Below are 26,023 nucleotides of genomic sequence, written 5' to 3'. Positions count from 1 at the left end.
CTTTTGATATTTTATATAAATTATATAATATATATTTGGTGTAGTTTTTGATATTTTACATAGGGTGTGTAGTATATATTTACTGTCCTTTTTGATATTTTATTTACAGTATATAATGTACATTTGGTTTAATTTTTGATATTTTATGTACAGTATATTAAATATAATTACTGTAGTTTTTGATAGTTTATTTACAGTATATATAACACATATTTGGTGTACTTTTTGATATTTTATGTACAGTATGTAATATATATTTACTGTATTTTTGATATTTTATGTACAGTATATAAAATGTATTTGGTGTACTTTTTGTTAATATTATATGTAGAATATATGAAACATATTTACTGTACTTTTTGATATTTTATGTACAGTATATAAGATATATTTGGTGTCCTTTTGATATTTTATATAAATTATATAATATATATTTGGTGTAGTTTTTGATATTTTACATAGGGTGTGTAGTATATATTTACTGTCCTTTTTGATATTTTATTTACAGTATATAATGTACATTTGGTGTAATTTTTGATGTTTTATGTACAGTATATTAAATATAATTACTGTAGTTTTTGATAGTTTATTTACAGTATATATAACACATATTTGGTGTACTTTTTGATATTTTATGTACAGTATGTAATATATATTTACTGTACATTTTGATATTTTATGTACAGTATATAAAATGTATTTGGTGTACTTTTTGTTAATATTATATGTACAATATATGAAACATTTACTGTACTTTTTGATATTTTATGTACAGTATATAAGATATATTTGGTGTCCTTTTGATATTTTATGTAAATTATATAATACACATTTGGTGTAGTTTTTGATATTTTACTTAGGGTGTGTCATATATATTTACTGTCCTTTTTGATATTTTATTTACAGTATATACTATACATTTGGTGTAATTTTTGATATTTTATGTACAGTATATTAAATATAATTATTGTAGATTTTGATAGTTTATTTACAGTATATATAACACATATTTGGTGTACTTTTTGATATTTTATGTACAGTATGTAATATATATTTACTGTACTTTTTGATATTTTATGTACAGTATATAAAATGTATTTGGTGTACTTTTTGTTAATATTATATGTACAATATATGAAACATATTTACTGTACTTTTTGATATTTTATGTACAGTATATAAGATATATTTGGTGTCCTTTTGATATTTTATGTAAATTATATAATATATATTTGGTGTAGTTTTTGATATTTTACTTAGGGTGTGTAGTATATATTTACTGCCCATTTGATATTTTATTTACAGTATATACTATACATTTGCTGTAATTTTTGATAATTTATGTACAGTATATTAAATATAATTACTGTAGTTTTTGATAGTTTATTTACAGTATATATAACACATATTTGGTGTACTTTTTGATATTTTATGTACAGTATGTAATATATATTTACTGTAATTTTGATATTTTATGTACAGTATATAAAATGTATTTGGTGTACTTTTAGTTAATATTATATGTACAATATATGAAACATATTTACTGTACTTTTTGATATTTTATGTACAGTATATAAGATATATTTGGTGTCCTTTTGATATTTTATGTAAATTATATAATACATATTTGGTGTAGTTTTTGATATTTTACATAGGGTGTGTCATATATATTTACTGTCCTTTTTGATATTTTATTTACAGTATATAGTATACATTTGGTGTAATTTTTGATATTTTATGTACAGTATATTAAATATAATTACTGTAGATTTTGATAGTTTATTTACAGTATATATAACACATATTTGGTGTACTTTTTCATATTTTATGTACAGTATGTAATATATATTTACTGTACTTTTTGATATTTTATGTACAGTATATAAAATGTATTTGGTGTACTTTTTGTTAATATTATATGTACAATATATGAAACATATTTACTGTACTTTTTGATATTTTATGTACAGTATATAAGATATATTTGGTGTCCTTATGATATTTTATGTAAATTATATTATACATACTTGGTGTAGTTTTTGATATTTTATATAGGGTGTGTAGTATATATTTACTGTCATTTTGATATTTTATTTACAGTATATAATGTACATTTGGTGTAATTTTTGATATTTTATGTACAGTATATTAAATATAATTACTGTAGTTTTTGATAGTTTATTTACAGTATATATAACACATATTTGGTGTACTTTTTGATATTTTATGTACAGTATGTAATATATATTTCCTGTATTTTTGATATTTTATGTACAGTATATAAAATGTATTTGGTGTACTTTTTGTTAATATTATATGTACAATATATGAAACATATTTACTGTACTTTTTGATATTTTATGTACATTATATAAGATATATTTGGTGTCCATTTGATATTTTATATAAATTATATAATATATATTTGGTGTAGTTTTTGATATTTTACATAGGGTGTGTAGTATATATTTACTGTCCTTTTTGATATTTTATTTACAGTATATAATGTACATTTGGTGTAATTTTTGATATTTTATGTACAGTATATTAAATATAATTACTGTAGTTTTTGATAGTTTATTTACAGTATATATAACACATATTTGGTGTACTTTTTGATATTTTATGTACAGTATGTAATATATATTTACTGTATTTTTGATATTTTATGTACAGTATATAAAATGTATTTGGTGTACTTTTTGTTAATATTTTATGTAGAATATATGAAACATATTTACTGTACTTTTTGATATTTTATGTACAGTATATAAGATATATTTGGTGTCCTTTTGATATTTTATATAAATTATATAATATATATTTGGTGTAGTTTTTGATATTTTACATAGGGTGTGTAGTATATATTTACTGTCCTTTTTGATATTTTATTTACAGTATATAATGTACATTTGGTGTAATTTTTGATGTTTTATGTACAGTATATTAAATATAATTACTGTAGTTTTTGATAGTTTATTTACAGTATATATAACACATATTTGGTGTACTTTTTGATATTTTATGTACAGTATGTAATATATATTTACTGTACATTTTGATATTTTATGTACAGTATATAAAATGTATTTGGTGTACTTTTTGTTAATATTACATGTACAATATATGAAACATATTTACTGTACTTTTTGATATTTTATGTACAGTATATAAGATATATTTGGTGTCCTTTTGATATTTGATATAAATTATATAATATATATTTGGTGTAGTTTTTGATATTTTACATAGGGTGTGTAGTATATATTTACTGTCCATTTGATATTTTATTTACAGTATATACTATACATTTGGTGTAATTTTTGATATTTTATGTACAGTATATTAAATATAATTACTGTAGTTTTTGATAGTTTATTTACAGTATATATAACACATATTTGGTGTACTTTTTGATATTTTATGTACAGTATGTAATATAAATTTACTGTACTTTTTGATATTTTATGTACAGTATATAAAATGTATTTGGTGTACTTTTAGTTAATATTATATGTACAATATATGAAACATATTTACTGTACTTTTTGATATTTTATGTACAGTATATAAGATATATTTGGTGTCCTTTTGATATTTTATGTAAATTATATAATACATATTTGTTGTAGTTTTTGATATTTTACATAGGGTGTGTCATATATATTTACTGTCCTTTTTGATATTTTATTGACAGTATATACTATACATTTGGTGTAATTTTTGATATTTTATGTACAGTATATTAAATATAATTACTGTAGATTTTGATAGTTTATTTACAGTATATATAACACATATTTGGTGTACTTTTTGATATTTTATGTACAGTATGTAATATATATTTACTGTACTTTTGATATTTTATGTACAGTATATAAAATGTATTTGGTGTACTTTTTGTTAATATTATATGTACAATATATGAAATATATTTACTGTACTTTTTGTTATTTTATGTACAGTATATAAGATATATTTGGTGTCCTTTTGATATTTTATGTAAATTATATAATATATATTTGGTGTAGTTTTTGATATTTTACATAGGGTGTGTGGTATATATTTACTGCCCATTTGATATTTTATTTACAGTATATACTATACATTTGGTGTAATTTTTGATAATTTATGTACAGTATATTAAATAAAATTACTGTAGTTTTTGATAGTTTATTTACAGTATATATAACACATATTTGGTGTACTTTTTGATATTTTATGTACAGTATGTAATATATATTTACTGTACATTTTGATATTTTATGTACAGTATATAAAATGTATTTGGTGTACTTTTTGTTAATATTATATGTACAATATATGAAACATATTTACTGTACTTTTTGACATTTTATGTACAGTATATAAGATATATTTTGTGTCCTTTTGATATTTTATATAAATTATATAATATATATTTGGTGTAGTTTTTGATATTTTACATAGGGTGTGTAGTATATATTTACTGTCCTTTTTGATATTTTATTTACAGTATATACTATACATTTGGTGTAATTTTTGATATTTTATGTACAGTATATTAAATATAATTACTGTAGTTTTTGATAGTTTATTTACAGTATATATAACACATATTTGGTGTACTTTTTGATATTTTATGTACAGTATGTAATATATATTTACTGTATTTTTGATATTTTATGTACAGTATATAAAATGTATTTGGTGTACTTTTTGTTAATATTTTATGTAGAATATATGAAACATATTTACTGTACTTTTTGATATTTTATGTACAGTATATAAGATATATTTGGTGTCCTTTTGATATTTTATATAAATTATATAATATATATTTGGTGTAGTTTTTGATATTTTACATAGGGTGTGTAGTATATATTTACTGTCCTTTTTGATATTTTATTTACAGTATATAATGTACATTTGGTGTAATTTTTGATGTTTTATGTACAGTATATTAAATATAATTACTGTAGTTTTTGATAGTTTATTTACAGTATATATAACACATATTTGGTGTACTTTTTGATATTTTATGTACAGTATGTAATATATATTTACTGTACATTTTGATATTTTATGTACAGTATATAAAATGTATTTGGTGTACTTTTTGTTAATATTACATGTACAATATATGAAACATATTTACTGTACTTTTTGATATTTTATGTACAGTATATAAGATATATTTGGTGTCCTTTTGATATTTGATATAAATTATATAATATATATTTGGTGTAGTTTTTGATATTTTACATAGGGTGTGTAGTATATATTTACTGTCCATTTGATATTTTATTTACAGTATATACTATACATTTGGTGTAATTTTTGATATTTTATGTACAGTATATTAAATATAATTACTGTAGTTTTTGATAGTTTATTTACAGTATATATAACACATATTTGGTGTACTTTTTGATATTTTATGTACAGTATGTAATATAAATTTACTGTACTTTTTGATATTTTATGTACAGTATATAAAATGTATTTGGTGTACTTTTAGTTAATATTATATGTACAATATATGAAACATATTTACTGTACTTTTTGATATTTTATGTACAGTATATAAGATATATTTGGTGTCCTTTTGATATTTTATGTAAATTATATAATACATATTTGTTGTAGTTTTTGATATTTTACATAGGGTGTGTCATATATATTTACTGTCCTTTTTGATATTTTATTGACAGTATATACTATACATTTGGTGTAATTTTTGATATTTTATGTACAGTATATTAAATATAATTACTGTAGATTTTGATAGTTTATTTACAGTATATATAACACATATTTGGTGTACTTTTTGATATTTTATGTACAGTATGTAATATATATTTACTGTACTTTTGATATTTTATGTACAGTATATAAAATGTATTTGGTGTACTTTTTGTTAATATTATATGTACAATATATGAAATATATTTACTGTACTTTTTGTTATTTTATGTACAGTATATAAGATATATTTGGTGTCCTTTTGATATTTTATGTAAATTATATAATATATATTTGGTGTAGTTTTTGATATTTTACATAGGGTGTGTGGTATATATTTACTGCCCATTTGATATTTTATTTACAGTATATACTATACATTTGGTGTAATTTTTGATAATTTATGTACAGTATATTAAATAAAATTACTGTAGTTTTTGATAGTTTATTTACAGTATATATAACACATATTTGGTGTACTTTTTGATATTTTATGTACAGTATGTAATATATATTTACTGTACATTTTGATATTTTATGTACAGTATATAAAATGTATTTGGTGTACTTTTTGTTAATATTATATGTACAATATATGAAACATATTTACTGTACTTTTTGACATTTTATGTACAGTATATAAGATATATTTTGTGTCCTTTTGATATTTTATATAAATTATATAATATATATTTGGTGTAGTTTTTGATATTTTACATAGGGTGTGTAGTATATATTTACTGTCCTTTTTGATATTTTATTTACAGTATATACTATACATTTGGTGTAATTTTTGATATTTTATGTACAGTATATTAAATATAATTACTGTAGTTTTTGATAGTTTATTTACAGTATATATAACACATATTTCGTGTACTTTTTGATATTTTATGTACAGTATGTAATATATATTTACTGTACTTTTTGGTATTTTATCTACAGTATATAAAATGTATTTGGTGTACTTTTAGTTAATATTATATGTACAATATATGAAACATATTTACTGTACTTTTTGATATTTTATGTACAGTATATAAGATATATTTGGTGTCCTTTTGATATTTTATGTAAATTATATAATACATATTTGGTGTAGTTTTTGATATTTTACATAGGGTGTGTCATATATATTTACTGTCCTTTTTGATATTTTATTTACAGTATATACTATATATTTGGTGTAATTTTTGATATTTTATGTACAGTATATTAAATATAATTACTGTAGATTTTGATAGTTTATTTACGGTATATATAACACATATTTGGTGTACTTTTTGATATTTTATGTACAGTATGTAATATATATTTACTGTACTTTTGATATTTTATGTACAGTATATAAAATGTATTTGGTGTACTTTTTGTTAATATGATATGTACAATATATGAAATATATTTACTGTACTTTTTGATATTTTATGTACAGTATATAAGATATATTTGGTGTCCTTTTGATATTTTATGTAAATTATATAATATATATTTGGTGTAGTTTTTTGATATTTTACATAGGGTGTGTAGTATATATTTACTGTCCATTTGATATTTTATTTACAGTATATACTATACATTTGGTGTAATTTTTGATAATTTATGTACAGTATATTAAATATAATTACTGTAGATTTTGATAGTTTATTTACAGTATATATAACACATATTTGGTGTACTTTTTGATATTTTATGTACAGTATGTAATATATATTTACTGTAATTTTGATATTTTATGTACAGTATATAAAATGTATTTGGTGTACTTTTAGTTAATATTATATGTACAATATATGAAACATATTTACTGTACTTTTTGATATTTTATGTACAGTATATAAGATATATTTGGTGTCCTTTTGATATTTTATGTAAATTATATAATACATATTTGGTGTAGTTTTTGATATTTTACATAGGGTGTGCAGTATATATTTACTGTCCTTTTTGATATTTTATTTACAGTATATACTGTACATTTGGTGTAATTTTTGATATTTTATGTACAGTGTATTAAATATAATTACTGTAGTTTTTGATAGTTTATTTACAGTATATATAACACATATTTGGTGTACTTTTTGATATTTTATGTACAGTATGTAATATATATTTACTGTATTTTTGATAGTTTATGTACAGTATATAAAATGTATTTGGTGTACTTTTTGTTAATATTATATGTAGAATATATGAAACATATTTACTGTACTTTTTGATATTTTATGTAAAGTATATAAGATATATTTGGTGTCCTTTTGATATTTTATATAAATTATATAATATATATTTGGTGTACTTTTTGATATTTTACATAGGGTGTGTAGTATATATTTACTGTCCATTTGATCTTTTATTTACAGTATATACTATACATTTGGTGTAATTTTTGATATTTTATGTACAGTATATTAAATATAATTACTGTAGTTTTTGATAGTTTATTTACAGTATATATAACACATATTTGGTGTACTTTTTGATATTTTATGTACAGTATGTAATATATATTTACTGTACTTTTTGATATTTTATGTACAGTATATAAAATGTATTTGGTGTGCTTTTAGTTAATATTATATGTACAATATATGAAACATATTTACTGTACTTTTTGATATTTTATGTACAGTATATAAGATATATTTGGTGTCCTTTTGATATTTTATGTAAATTATATAATACATATTTGGTGTAGTTTTTGATATTTTACATAGGGTGTGTCGTATATATTTACTGTCCTTTTTGATATTTTATTTACAGTATATACTATACATTTGGTGTAATTTTTGATATTTTATGTACAGTATATTAAATATAATTACTGTAGATTTTGATAGTTTATTTACAGTATATATAACACATATTTGGTGTACTTTTTGATATTTTATGTACAGTATGTAATATATATTTACTGTACTTTTTGATATTTTATGTACAGTATATAAAATGTATTTGGTGTACTTTTTGTTAATATTATATGTACAATATATGAAACATATTTACTGTACTTTTTGATATTTTATGTACAGTATATAAGATATATTTGGTGTCCTTATGATATTTTATGTAAATTATATGATACATACTTGGTGTAGTTTTTGATATTTTACATAGGGTGTGTAGTATATATTTACTGTCCTTTTTGATATTTTATTTACAGTATATAATGTACATTTGGTGTAATTTTTGATATTTTATGTACAGTATATTAAATATAATTACTGTAGATTTTGATAGTTTATTTACAGTATATATAACACATATTTGGTGTACTTTTTGATATTTTATGTACAGTATGTAATATATATTTACTGTACATTTTGATATTTTATGTACAGTATATAAAATGTATTTGGTGTACTTTTTGTTAATATTACATGTACAATATATGAAACATATTTACTGTACTTTTTGATATTTTATGTACAGTATATAAGATATATTTGGTGTCCTTTTGATATTTGATATAAATTATATAATATATATTTGGTGTAGTTTTTGATATTTTACATAGGGTGTGTAGTATATATTTACTGTCCATTTGATATTTTATTTACAGTATATACTATACATTTGGTGTAATTTTTGATATTTTATGTACAGTATATTAAATATAATTACTGTAGTTTTTGATAGTTTATTTACAGTATATATAACACATATTTGGTGTACTTTTTGATATTTTATGTACAGTATGTAATATAAATTTACTGTACTTTTTGATATTTTATGTACAGTATATAAAATGTATTTGGTGTACTTTTAGTTAATATTATATGTACAATATATGAAACATATTTACTGTACTTTTTGATATTTTATGTACAGTATATAAGATATATTTGGTGTCCTTTTGATATTTTATGTAAATTATATAATACATATTTGTTGTAGTTTTTGATATTTTACATAGGGTGTGTCATATATATTTACTGTCCTTTTTGATATTTTATTGACAGTATATACTATACATTTGGTGTAATTTTTGATATTTTATGTACAGTATATTAAATATAATTACTGTAGATTTTGATAGTTTATTTACAGTATATATAACACATATTTGGTGTACTTTTTGATATTTTATGTACAGTATGTAATATATATTTACTGTACTTTTGATATTTTATGTACAGTATATAAAATGTATTTGGTGTACTTTTTGTTAATATTATATGTACAATATATGAAATATATTTACTGTACTTTTTGTTATTTTATGTACAGTATATAAGATATATTTGGTGTCCTTTTGATATTTTATGTAAATTATATAATATATATTTGGTGTAGTTTTTGATATTTTACATAGGGTGTGTGGTATATATTTACTGCCCATTTGATATTTTATTTACAGTATATACTATACATTTGGTGTAATTTTTGATAATTTATGTACAGTATATTAAATAAAATTACTGTAGTTTTTGATAGTTTATTTACAGTATATATAACACATATTTGGTGTACTTTTTGATATTTTATGTACAGTATGTAATATATATTTACTGTACATTTTGATATTTTATGTACAGTATATAAAATGTATTTGGTGTACTTTTTGTTAATATTATATGTACAATATATGAAACATATTTACTGTACTTTTTGACATTTTATGTACAGTATATAAGATATATTTTGTGTCCTTTTGATATTTTATATAAATTATATAATATATATTTGGTGTAGTTTTTGATATTTTACATAGGGTGTGTAGTATATATTTACTGTCCTTTTTGATATTTTATTTACAGTATATACTATACATTTGGTGTAATTTTTGATATTTTATGTACAGTATATTAAATATAATTACTGTAGTTTTTGATAGTTTATTTACAGTATATATAACACATATTTCGTGTACTTTTTGATATTTTATGTACAGTATGTAATATATATTTACTGTACTTTTTGGTATTTTATCTACAGTATATAAAATGTATTTGGTGTACTTTTAGTTAATATTATATGTACAATATATGAAACATATTTACTGTACTTTTTGATATTTTATGTACAGTATATAAGATATATTTGGTGTCCTTTTGATATTTTATGTAAATTATATAATACATATTTGGTGTAGTTTTTGATATTTTACATAGGGTGTGTCATATATATTTACTGTCCTTTTTGATATTTTATTTACAGTATATACTATATATTTGGTGTAATTTTTGATATTTTATGTACAGTATATTAAATATAATTACTGTAGATTTTGATAGTTTATTTACGGTATATATAACACATATTTGGTGTACTTTTTGATATTTTATGTACAGTATGTAATATATATTTACTGTACTTTTGATATTTTATGTACAGTATATAAAATGTATTTGGTGTACTTTTTGTTAATATGATATGTACAATATATGAAATATATTTACTGTACTTTTTGATATTTTATGTACAGTATATAAGATATATTTGGTGTCCTTTTGATATTTTATGTAAATTATATAATATATATTTGGTGTAGTTTTTTGATATTTTACATAGGGTGTGTAGTATATATTTACTGTCCATTTGATATTTTATTTACAGTATATACTATACATTTGGTGTAATTTTTGATAATTTATGTACAGTATATTAAATATAATTACTGTAGATTTTGATAGTTTATTTACAGTATATATAACACATATTTGGTGTACTTTTTGATATTTTATGTACAGTATGTAATATATATTTACTGTAATTTTGATATTTTATGTACAGTATATAAAATGTATTTGGTGTACTTTTAGTTAATATTATATGTACAATATATGAAACATATTTACTGTACTTTTTGATATTTTATGTACAGTATATAAGATATATTTGGTGTCCTTTTGATATTTTATGTAAATTATATAATACATATTTGGTGTAGTTTTTGATATTTTACATAGGGTGTGCAGTATATATTTACTGTCCTTTTTGATATTTTATTTACAGTATATACTGTACATTTGGTGTAATTTTTGATATTTTATGTACAGTGTATTAAATATAATTACTGTAGTTTTTGATAGTTTATTTACAGTATATATAACACATATTTGGTGTACTTTTTGATATTTTATGTACAGTATGTAATATATATTTACTGTATTTTTGATAGTTTATGTACAGTATATAAAATGTATTTGGTGTACTTTTTGTTAATATTATATGTAGAATATATGAAACATATTTACTGTACTTTTTGATATTTTATGTAAAGTATATAAGATATATTTGGTGTCCTTTTGATATTTTATATAAATTATATAATATATATTTGGTGTACTTTTTGATATTTTACATAGGGTGTGTAGTATATATTTACTGTCCATTTGATCTTTTATTTACAGTATATACTATACATTTGGTGTAATTTTTGATATTTTATGTACAGTATATTAAATATAATTACTGTAGTTTTTGATAGTTTATTTACAGTATATATAACACATATTTGGTGTACTTTTTGATATTTTATGTACAGTATGTAATATATATTTACTGTACTTTTTGATATTTTATGTACAGTATATAAAATGTATTTGGTGTGCTTTTAGTTAATATTATATGTACAATATATGAAACATATTTACTGTACTTTTTGATATTTTATGTACAGTATATAAGATATATTTGGTGTCCTTTTGATATTTTATGTAAATTATATAATACATATTTGGTGTAGTTTTTGATATTTTACATAGGGTGTGTCGTATATATTTACTGTCCTTTTTGATATTTTATTTACAGTATATACTATACATTTGGTGTAATTTTTGATATTTTATGTACAGTATATTAAATATAATTACTGTAGATTTTGATAGTTTATTTACAGTATATATAACACATATTTGGTGTACTTTTTGATATTTTATGTACAGTATGTAATATATATTTACTGTACTTTTTGATATTTTATGTACAGTATATAAAATGTATTTGGTGTACTTTTTGTTAATATTATATGTACAATATATGAAACATATTTACTGTACTTTTTGATATTTTATGTACAGTATATAAGATATATTTGGTGTCCTTATGATATTTTATGTAAATTATATGATACATACTTGGTGTAGTTTTTGATATTTTACATAGGGTGTGTAGTATATATTTACTGTCCTTTTTGATATTTTATTTACAGTATATAATGTACATTTGGTGTAATTTTTGATATTTTATGTACAGTATATTAAATATAATTACTGTAGATTTTGATAGTTTATTTACAGTATATATAACACATATTTGGTGTACTTTTTGATATTTTATGTACAGTATGTAATATATATTTACTGTACTTTTTGATATTTTATGTACAGTATATAAAATGTATTTGGTGTACTTTTTGTTAATATTATATGTACAATATATGAAACATATTTACTGTACTTTTTGATATTTTATGTACAGTATATAAGATATATTTGGTGTCCTTATGATATTTTATGTAAATTATATAATACATACTTGGTGTAGTTTTTGATATTTTACATAGGGTGTGTAGTATATATTTACTGTCCTTTTTGATATTTTATTTACAGTATATAATGTACATTTGGTGTAATTTTTGATATTTTATGTACAGTATATTAAATATAATTACTGTAGTTTTTGATAGTTTATTTACAGTATATATAACACATATTTCGTGTACTTTTTGATGTTTTATGTACAGTATGTAATATACATTTACTGTACTTTTTGATATTTTATCTACAGTATATAAAATGTATTTGGTGTACTTTTTGTTAATATTATATGTAGAATATATGAAACATATTTACTGTATTTTTGATATTTTATGTACAGTATATAAGATATATTTGGTGTCCTTTTGTTATTTTATATAAATTATATAATATATATTTGGTGTAGTTTTTGATATTTTACATAGGGTGTGTAGTATATATTTACTGTCCTTTTTGATATTTTATTTACAGTATATAATGTACATTTGGTGTAATTTTTGATATTTTATGTACAGTATATTAAATATAATTACTGTAGTTTTTGATAGTTTATTTACAGTATATATAACACATATTTGGTGTACTTTTTGATATTTTATGTACAGTATGTCATATATATTTACTGTACTTTTTGATATTTTATGTACAGTATATAAAATGTATTTGGTGTACTTTTTGTTAATATTATATGTACAATATATGAAACATATTTACTGTACTTTTTGATATTTTATGTACAGTATATAAGATATATTTGGAGTCCTTTTATTATTTTATATAAATTATATAATACATATTTGGTGTAGTTTTTGATATTTTACATAGGGTGTGTAGTATATATTTACTGTCCTTTTTGATATTTTATTTACAGTATATAATGTACATTTGGTGTAATTTTTGATATTTTATGTACAGTATATTAAATATAACTACTGTAGTTTTTGATAGTTTATTTACACTATATATAACACATATTTGGTGTACTTTTTGATATTTTATGTACAGTATGTAATATATATTTACTGTACTTTTTGATATTTTATGTACAGTATATAAAATGTATTTGGTGTACTTTTTGTTAATATTATATGTACAATATATGAAACATATTTACTGTACTTTTTGATATTTTATGTACAGTATATAAGATATATTTGGTGTCCTTTTGATATTTTATATAAATTATATAATATATATTTGGTGTAGTTTTTGATATTTTACATAGGGTGTGTAGTATATATTTACTGTCCTTTTTGATATTTTATTTACAGTATATAATGTACATTTGGTGTAATTTTTGATATTTTATGTATAGTATATTAAATATAACTACTGTAGTTTTTGATAGTTTATTTACAGTATATATAACACATATTTGGTGTACTTTTTGATATTTATGTACAGTATGTAATATATATTTACTGTACTTTTTGATATTTTATGTACAGTATATAAAATGTATTTGGTGTACTTTTTGTTAATATTATATGTACAATATATGAAACATATTTACTGTACATTTTGATATTTTATGTACAGTATATAAGATATATTTGGTGTCCTTTTGATATTTTATGTAAATTATATAATATATATTTGGTGTAGTTTTTGATATTTTACATAGGGTGTGTAGTATATATTTACTGTCCATTTGATATTTTATTTACAGTATATACTATACTTTTGGTGTAATTTTTGATATTTTATGTACAGTATATTAAATATAATTACTGTAGTTTTTGATAGTTTATTTACAGTATATATAACACATATTTGGTGTACTTTTTGATATTTTATGTACAGTATGTAATATATATTTACTGTACTTTTTGATATTTTATGTACAGTATATAAAATGTATTTGGTGTACTTTTAGTTAATATTATATGTACAATATATGCAACATATTTACTGTACTTTTTGATATTTTATGTACAGTATATAAGATATATTTGGTGTCCTTATGATATTTTATGTAAATTATATGATACATACTTGGTGTAGTTTTTGATATGTTACATAGGGTGTGTAGTATATATTTACTGTCCTTTTTGATATTTTATTTACAGTATATAATGTACATTTGGTGTAATTTTTGATATTTTATGTACAGTATATTAAATATAATTACTGTAGATTTTGATAGTTTATTTACAGTATATATAACACATATTTGGTGTACTTTTTGATATTTTATGTACAGTATGTAATATATATTTACTGTACTTTTTGATATTTTATGTACAGTATATAAAATGTATTTGGTGTACTTTTTGTTAATATTATATGTACAATATATGAAACATATTTACTGTACTTTTTGATATTTTATGTACAGTATATAAGATATATTTGGTGTCCTTATGATATTTTATGTAAATTATATAATACATACTTGGTGTAGTTTTTGATATTTAACATAGGGTGTGTAGTATATATTTACTGTCCTTTTTGATATTTTATTTACAGTATATAATGTACATTTGGTGTAATTTTTGATATTTTATGTACAGTATATTAAATATAATTACTGTAGTTTTTGATAGTTTATTTACAGTATATATAACACATATTTCGTGTACTTTTTGATGTTTTATGTACAGTATGTAATATACATTTACTGTACTTTTTGATATTTTATCTACAGTATATAAAATGTATTTGGTGTACTTTTTGTTAATATTATATGTAGAATATATGAAACATATTTACTGTATTTTTGATATTTTATGTACAGTATATAAGATATATTTGGTGTCCTTTTGTTATTTTATATAAATTATATAATATATATTTGGTGTAGTTTTTGATATTTTACATAGGGTGTGTAGTATATATTTACTGTCCTTTTTGATATTTTATTTACAGTATATAATGTACATTTGGTGTAATTTTTGATATTTTATGTACAGTATATTAAATATAATTACTGTAGTTTTTGATTGTTTATTTACAGTATATATAACACATATTTGGTGTACTTTTTGATATTTTATGTACAGTATGTCATATATATTTACTGTACTTTTTGATATTTTATGTACAGTATATAAAATGTATTTGGTGTACTTTTTGTTAATATTATATGTACAATATATGAAACATATTTACTGTACTTTTTGATATTTTATGTACAGTATATAAGATATATTTGGAGTCCTTTTATTATTTTATATAAATTATATAATACATATTTGGTATAGTTTTTGATATTTTACATAGGGTGTGTAGTATATATTTACTGTCCTTTTTGATATTTTATTTACAGTATATAATGTACATTTGGTGTAATTTTTGATATTTTATGTACAGTATATTAAATATAACTACTGTAGTTTTTGATAGTTTATTTACACTATATATAACACATATTTGGTGTACTTTTTGATATTTTATGTACAGTATGTAATATATATTTACTGTACTTTTTGATATTTTATGTACAGTATATAAAATGTATTTGGTGTACTTTTTGTTAATATTATATGTACAATATATGAAACATATTTACTGTACTTTTTGATATTTTATGTACAGTATATAAGATATATTTGGTGTCCTTTTGATATTTTATATAAATTATATAATATATATTTGGTGTAGTTTTTGATATTTTACATAGGGTGTGTAGTATATATTTACTGTCCTTTTTGATATTTTATTTACAGTATATAATGTACATTTGGTGTAATTTTTGATATTTTATGTATAGTATATTAAATATAACTACTGTAGTTTTTGATAGTTTATTTACAGTATATATAACACATATTTGGTGTACTTTTTGATATTTTATGTACAGTATGTAATATATATTTACTGTACTTTTTGATATTTTATGTACAGTATATAAAATGTATTTGGTGTACTTTTTGTTAATATTATATGTACAATATATGAAACATATATACTGTACTTTTTGATATTTTATGTACAGTATAAAAGATATATTTGGTGTCCTTTTGATATTTTATATAAATTATATAATATATATTTGGTGTAGTTTTTGATATTTTACATAGGGTGTGTAGTATATATTTACTGTCCATTTGATATTTTATTTACAGTATATACTATACTTTTGGTGTAATTTTTGATATTTTATGTACAGTATATTAAATATAATTACTGTAGTTTTTGATAGTTTATTTACAGTATATATAACACATATTTGGTGTACTTTTTGATATTTTATGTACAGTATGTAATATATATTTACTGTACTTTTTGATATTTTATGTACAGTATATAAAATGTATTTGGTGTACTTTTAGTTAATATTATATGTACAATATATGAAACATATTTACTGTACTTTTTGATATTTTATGTACAGTATATAAGATATATTTGGTGTCCTTTTGATATTTTATGTAAATTATATAATACATATTTGGTGTAGTTTTTGATATTTTACATACGGTGTGTCATATATATTTACTGTCCTTTTTGATATTTTATTTACAGTATATACTATACATTTGGTGTAATTTTTGCTATTTTATGTTCAGTATATTAAATATAATTACTGTAGATTTTGATAGTTTATTTACAGTATATATAACACATATTTGGTGTACTTTTTGATATTTTATGTACAGTATGTAATATATATTAGTGTACTTTTTGATATTTTATGTACAGTATATAAAATGTATTTGGTGTACTTTTTGTTAATATTATATGTACAATATATGAAACATATATACTGTACTTTTTGATATTTTATGTACAGTATAAAAGATATATTTGGTGTCCTTTTGATATTTTATATAAATTATATAATATATATTTGGTGTAGTTTTTGATATTTTAGATAGGGTGTGTAGTATATATTTACTGTCCATTTGATATTTTATTTACAGTATATACTATACGTTTGGTGTAATTTTTGATATTTTATGTACAGTATATTAAATATAATTACTGTAGATTTTGATAGTTTATTTACAGTATATATAACACATATTTGGTGTACTTTTTGATATTTTATGTACAGTATGTAATATATATTTACTGTACTTTTTGATATTTTATGTACAGTATATAAAATGTATTTGGTGTACTTTTTGTTAATATTATATGTACAATATATGAAACATATTTACTGTACTTTTTGATATTTTATGTACAGTATATAAGATATATTTGGTGTCCTTATGATATTTTATGTAAATTATATAATACATACTTGGTGTAGTTTTTGATATTTTACATAGGGTGTGTAGTATATATTTACTGTCCTTTTTGATATTTTATTTACAGTATATAATATACATTTGGTGTAATTTTTGATATTTTATGTACAGTATATTAAATATAATTACTGTAGTTTTTCATAGTTTATTTACAGTATATATAACACATATTTGGTGTACTTTTTGATATTTTATGTACAGTATGTAATATATATTTACTGTATTTTTGATATTTTATGTACAGTATATAAAATGTATTTGGTGTACTTTTTGTTAATATTACATGTACAATATATGAAACATATTTACTGTACTTTTTGATATTTTATGTACAGTATATAAGATATATTTGGTGTCCTTTTGATATTTGATATAAATTATATAATATATATTTGGTGTAGTTTTTGATATTTTACATAGGGTGTGTAGTATATATTTACTGTCCATTTGATATTTTATTTACAGTATATACTATACATTTGGTGTAATTTTTGATATTTTATGTACAGTATATTAAATATAATTACTGTAGTTTTTGATAGTTTATTTACAGTATATATAACACATATTTGGTGTACTTTTTGATATTTTATGTACAGTATGTAATATAAATTTACTGTACTTTTTGATATTTTATGTACAGTATATAAAATGTATTTGGTGTACTTTTAGTTAATATTATATGTACAATATATGAAACATATTTACTGTACTTTTTGATATTTTATGTACAGTATATAAGATATATTTGGTGTCCTTTTGATATTTTATGTAAATTATATAATACATATTTGTTGTAGTTTTTGATATTTTACATAGGGTGTGTCATATATATTTACTGTCCTTTTTGATATTTTATTGACAGTATATACTATACATTTGGTGTAATTTTTGATATTTTATGTACAGTATATTAAATATAATTACTGTAGATTTTGATAGTTTATTTACAGTATATATAACACATATTTGGTGTACTTTTTGATATTTTATGTACAGTATGTAATATATATTTACTGTACTTTTGATATTTTATGTACAGTATATAAAATGTATTTGGTGTACTTTTTGTTAATATTATATGTACAATATATGAAATATATTTACTGTACTTTTTGTTATTTTATGTACAGTATATAAGATATATTTGGTGTCCTTTTGATATTTTATGTAAATTATATAATATATATTTGGTGTAGTTTTTGATATTTTACATAGGGTGTGTGGTATATATTTACTGCCCATTTGATATTTTATTTACAGTATATACTATACATTTGGTGTAATTTTTGATAATTTATGTACAGTATATTAAATAAAATTACTGTAGTTTTTGATAGTTTATTTACAGTATATATAACACATATTTGGTGTACTTTTTGATATTTTATGTACAGTATGTAATATATATTTACTGTACATTTTGATATTTTATGTACAGTATATAAAATGTATTTGGTGTACTTTTTGTTAATATTATATGTACAATATATGAAACATATTTACTGTACTTTTTGACATTTTATGTACAGTATATAAGATATATTTTGTGTCCTTTTGATATTTTATATAAATTATATAATATATATTTGGTGTAGTTTTTGATATTTTACATAGGGTGTGTAGTATATATTTACTGTCCTTTTTGATATTTTATTTACAGTATATACTATACATTTGGTGTAATTTTTGATATTTTATGTACAGTATATTAAATATAATTACTGTAGTTTTTGATAGTTTATTTACAGTATATATAACACATATTTGGTGTACTTTTTGATATTTTATGTACAGTATGTAATATATATTTACTGTATTTTTGATATTTTATGTACAGTATATAAAATGTATTTGGTGTACTTTTTGTTAATATTTTATGTAGAATATATGAAACATATTTACTGTACTTTTTGATATTTTATGTACAGTATATAAGATATATTTGGTGTCCTTTTGATATTTTATATAAATTATATAATATATATTTGGTGTAGTTTTTGATATTTTACATAGGGTGTGTAGTATATATTTACTGTCCTTTTTGATATTTTATTTACAGTATATAATGTACATTTGGTGTAATTTTTGATGTTTTATGTACAGTATATTAAATATAATTACTGTAGTTTTTGATAGTTTATTTACAGTATATATAACACATATTTGGTGTACTTTTTGATATTTTATGTACAGTATGTAATATATATTTACTGTACATTTTGATATTTTATGTACAGTATATAAAATGTATTTGGTGTACTTTTTGTTAATATTACATGTACAATATATGAAACATATTTACTGTACTTTTTGATATTTTATGTACAGTATATAAGATATATTTGGTGTCCTTTTGATATTTGATATAAATTATATAATATATATTTGGTGTAGTTTTTGATATTTTACATAGGGTGTGTAGTATATATTTACTGTCCATTTGATATTTTATTTACAGTATATACTATACATTTGGTGTAATTTTTGATATTTTATGTACAGTATATTAAATATAATTACTGTAGTTTTTGATAGTTTATTTACAGTATATATAACACATATTTGGTGTACTTTTTGATATTTTATGTACAGTATGTAATATAAATTTACTGTACTTTTTGATATTTTATGTACAGTATATAAAATGTATTTGGTGTACTTTTAGTTAATATTATATGTACAATATATGAAACATATTTACTGTACTTTTTGATATTTTATGTACAGTATATAAGATATATTTGGTGTCCTTTTGATATTTTATGTAAATTATATAATACATATTTGTTGTAGTTTTTGATATTTTACATAGGGTGTGTCATATATATTTACTGTCCTTTTTGATATTTTATTGACAGTATATACTATACATTTGGTGTAATTTTTGATATTTTATGTACAGTATATTAAATATAATTACTGTAGATTTTGATAGTTTATTTACAGTATATATAACACATATTTGGTGTACTTTTTGATATTTTATGTACAGTATGTAATATATATTTACTGTACTTTTGATATTTTATGTACAGTATATAAAATGTATTTGGTGTACTTTTTGTTAATATTATATGTACAATATATGAAATATATTTACTGTACTTTTTGTTATTTTATGTACAGTATATAAGATATATTTGGTGTCCTTTTGATATTTTATGTAAATTATATAATATATATTTGGTGTAGTTTTTGATATTTTACATAGGGTGTGTGGTATATATTTACTGCCCATTTGATATTTTATTTACAGTATATACTATACATTTGGTGTAATTTTTGATAATTTATGTACAGTATATTAAATAAAATTACTGTAGTTTTTGATAGTTTATTTACAGTATATATAACACATATTTGGTGTACTTTTTGATATTTTATGTACAGTATGTAATATATATTTACTGTACATTTTGATATTTTATGTACAGTATATAAAATGTATTTGGTGTACTTTTTGTTAATATTATATGTACAATATATGAAACATATTTACTGTACTTTTTGACATTTTATGTACAGTATATAAGATATATTTTGTGTCCTTTTGATATTTTATATAAATTATATAATATATATTTGGTGTAGTTTTTGATATTTTACATAGGGTGTGTAGTATATATTTACTGTCCTTTTTGATATTTTATTTACAGTATATACTATACATTTGGTGTAATTTTTGATATTTTATGTACAGTATATTAAATATAATTACTGTAGTTTTTGATAGTTTATTTACAGTATATATAACACATATTTCGTGTACTTTTTGATATTTTATGTACAGTATGTAATATATATTTACTGTACTTTTTGGTATTTTATCTACAGTATATAAAATGTATTTGGTGTACTTTTAGTTAATATTATATGTACAATATATGAAACATATTTACTGTACTTTTTGATATTTTATGTACAGTATATAAGATATATTTGGTGTCCTTTTGATATTTTATGTAAATTATATAATACATATTTGGTGTAGTTTTTGATATTTTACATAGGGTGTGTCATATATATTTACTGTCCTTTTTGATATTTTATTTACAGTATATACTATATATTTGGTGTAATTTTTGATATTTTATGTACAGTATATTAAATATAATTACTGTAGATTTTGATAGTTTATTTACGGTATATATAACACATATTTGGTGTACTTTTTGATATTTTATGTACAGTATGTAATATATATTTACTGTACTTTTGATATTTTATGTACAGTATATAAAATGTATTTGGTGTACTTTTTGTTAATATGATATGTACAATATATGAAATATATTTACTGTACTTTTTGATATTTTATGTACAGTATATAAGATATATTTGGTGTCCTTTTGATATTTTATGTAAATTATATAATATATATTTGGTGTAGTTTTTTGATATTTTACATAGGGTGTGTAGTATATATTTACTGTCCATTTGATATTTTATTTACAGTATATACTATACATTTGGTGTAATTTTTGATAATTTATGTACAGTATATTAAATATAATTACTGTAGATTTTGATAGTTTATTTACAGTATATATAACACATATTTGGTGTACTTTTTGATATTTTATGTACAGTATGTAATATATATTTACTGTAATTTTGATATTTTATGTACAGTATATAAAATGTATTTGGTGTACTTTTAGTTAATATTATATGTACAATATATGAAACATATTTACTGTACTTTTTGATATTTTATGTACAGTATATAAGATATATTTGGTGTCCTTTTGATATTTTATGTAAATTATATAATACATATTTGGTGTAGTTTTTGATATTTTACATAGGGTGTGCAGTATATATTTACTGTCCTTTTTGATATTTTATTTACAGTATATACTGTACATTTGGTGTAATTTTTGATATTTTATGTACAGTGTATTAAATATAATTACTGTAGTTTTTGATAGTTTATTTACAGTATATATAACACATATTTGGTGTACTTTTTGATATTTTATGTACAGTATGTAATATATATTTACTGTATTTTTGATAGTTTATGTACAGTATATAAAATGTATTTGGTGTACTTTTTGTTAATATTATATGTAGAATATATGAAACATATTTACTGTACTTTTTGATATTTTATGTAAAGTATATAAGATATATTTGGTGTCCTTTTGATATTTTATATAAATTATATAATATATATTTGGTGTACTTTTTGATATTTTACATAGGGTGTGTAGTATATATTTACTGTCCATTTGATCTTTTATTTACAGTATATACTATACATTTGGTGTAATTTTTGATATTTTATGTACAGTATATTAAATATAATTACTGTAGTTTTTGATAGTTTATTTACAGTATATATAACACATATTTGGTGTACTTTTTGATATTTTATGTACAGTATGTAATATATATTTACTGTACTTTTTGATATTTTATGTACAGTATATAAAATGTATTTGGTGTGCTTTTAGTTAATATTATATGTACAATATATGAAACATATTTACTGTACTTTTTGATATTTTATGTACAGTATATAAGATATATTTGGTGTCCTTTTGATATTTTATGTAAATTATATAATACATATTTGGTGTAGTTTTTGATATTTTACATAGGGTGTGTCGTATATATTTACTGTCCTTTTTGATATTTTATTTACAGTATATACTATACATTTGGTGTAATTTTTGATATTTTATGTACAGTATATTAAATATAATTACTGTAGATTTTGATAGTTTATTTACAGTATATATAACACATATTTGGTGTACTTTTTGATATTTTATGTACAGTATGTAATATATATTTACTGTACTTTTTGATATTTTATGTACAGTATATAAAATGTATTTGGTGTACTTTTTGTTAATATTATATGTACAATATATGAAACATATTTACTGTACTTTTTGATATTTTATGTACAGTATATAAGATATATTTGGTGTCCTTATGATATTTTATGTAAATTATATGATACATACTTGGTGTAGTTTTTGATATTTTACATAGGGTGTGTAGTATATATTTACTGTCCTTTTTGATATTTTATTTACAGTATATAATGTACATTTGGTGTAATTTTTGATATTTTATGTACAGTATATTAAATATAATTACTGTAGATTTTGATAGTTTATTTACAGTATATATAACACATATTTGGTGTACTTTTTGATATTTTATGTACAGTATGTAATATATATTTACTGTACTTTTTGATATTTTATGTACAGTATATAAAATGTATTTGGTGTACTTTTTGTTAATATTATATGTACAATATATGAAACATATTTACTGTACTTTTTGATATTTTATGTACAGTATATAAGATATATTTGGTGTCCTTATGATATTTTATGTAAATTATATAATACATACTTGGTGTAGTTTTTGATATTTTACATAGGGTGTGTAGTATATATTTACTGTCCTTTTTGATATTTTATTTACAGTATATAATGTACATTTGGTGTAATTTTTGATATTTTATGTACAGTATATTAAATATAATTACTGTAGTTTTTGATAGTTTATTTACAGTATATATAACACATATTTCGTGTACTTTTTGATGTTTTATGTACAGTATGTAATATACATTTACTGTACTTTTTGATATTTTATCTACAGTATATAAAATGTATTTGGTGTACTTTTTGTTAATATTATATGTAGAATATATGAAACATATTTACTGTATTTTTGATATTTTATGTACAGTATATAAGATATATTTGGTGTCCTTTTGTTATTTTATATAAATTATATAATATATATTTGGTGTAGTTTTTGATATTTTACATAGGGTGTGTAGTATATATTTACTGTCCTTTTTGATATTTTATTTACAGTATATAATGTACATTTGGTGTAATTTTTGATATTTTATGTACAGTATATTAAATATAATTACTGTAGTTTTTGATAGTTTATTTACAGTATATATAACACATATTTGGTGTACTTTTTGATATTTTATGTACAGTATGTCATATATATTTACTGTACTTTTTGATATTTTATGTACAGTATATAAAATGTATTTGGTGTACTTTTTGTTAATATTATATGTACAATATATGAAACATATTTACTGTACTTTTTGATATTTTATGTACAGTATATAAGATATATTTGGAGTCCTTTTATTATTTTATATAAATTATATAATACATATTTGGTGTAGTTTTTGATATTTTACATAGGGTGTGTAGTATATATTTACTGTCCTTTTTGATATTTTATTTACAGTATATAATGTACATTTGGTGTAATTTTTGATATTTTATGTACAGTATATTAAATATAACTACTGTAGTTTTTGATAGTTTATTTACACTATATATAACACATATTTGGTGTACTTTTTGATATTTTATGTACAGTATGTAATATATATTTACTGTACTTTTTGATATTTTATGTACAGTATATAAAATGTATTTGGTGTACTTTTTGTTAATATTATATGTACAATATATGAAACATATTTACTGTACTTTTTGATATTTTATGTACAGTATATAAGATATATTTGGTGTCCTTTTGATATTTTATATAAATTATATAATATATATTTGGTGTAGTTTTTGATATTTTACATAGGGTGTG

Source organism: Pan troglodytes, chromosome 14 (assembly GCF_028858775.2).
Source record: "Pan troglodytes isolate AG18354 chromosome 14, NHGRI_mPanTro3-v2.0_pri, whole genome shotgun sequence".
In the NCBI taxonomy this organism is placed as follows: domain Eukaryota; kingdom Metazoa; phylum Chordata; class Mammalia; order Primates; family Hominidae; genus Pan; species Pan troglodytes.
The sequence above is the reverse complement of the archived record's forward strand: the minus strand, read 5'-3'. Positions refer to the sequence as shown.